Below are 457 nucleotides of genomic sequence, written 5' to 3'. Positions count from 1 at the left end.
TTCTAATCAACAATTCTTTCATTCTCCTCTCATCTTGGTTCCAGAGTTGGTTTTTTGTTCTAGAAAAAAAAATTATTAATCTAGAAGTACTTTGCTTCTATCAGGCAGTCGCTCAGGAAGAGGTCTTTTTCTTCTATTTATCTATCTGCCGTGGCGCTACAGCCCAGTTTGGACCTTGGAATCCTCAATGAACCTTCGCCATGTAGCTCGGTTTTGTGTCTGATGCAGCCTACAGTCCAGCAACCTCCTCGGGATCTCAACCGCTGGCATCTTGACGACATGGCCAGCTCAGGTCTTTTTCTTGGTATGTTGAAATGATTAGGCCATCCTGAAGTTTTCAACAAAGGTTATGTAAAACAGGTAGTTCTCTTGTATTCATCATCTAAGGGAAATCGTTCTCCGCGAGAATAGAGAGCCCAGGTCACCTCAGCAGTTTAGCCCTTAGTGCTTCAAAGGT

The 457-nt window shown here is 43.3% G+C and overlaps 1 protein-coding gene across 1 annotated transcript in view; it reads left to right on the top strand.

Moving 5' to 3' along the window:
* The window catches only part of hfw (leucine-rich repeat domain-containing protein hfw), a 40,159-nt gene that overhangs the window by 31,394 nt on the left and 8,308 nt on the right, over window positions 1–457 (top strand). The window lies entirely within an intron of this gene.

The sequence above is a fragment of the Halyomorpha halys genome, unplaced genomic scaffold, assembly GCF_000696795.3.
Source record: "Halyomorpha halys isolate HHAL.00 unplaced genomic scaffold, Hhal_1.1 Scaffold20.1, whole genome shotgun sequence".
In the NCBI taxonomy this organism is placed as follows: Eukaryota; Metazoa; Arthropoda; class Insecta; order Hemiptera; family Pentatomidae; genus Halyomorpha; species Halyomorpha halys.
This window is presented reverse-complemented; position numbering and strand designations above follow the sequence as displayed.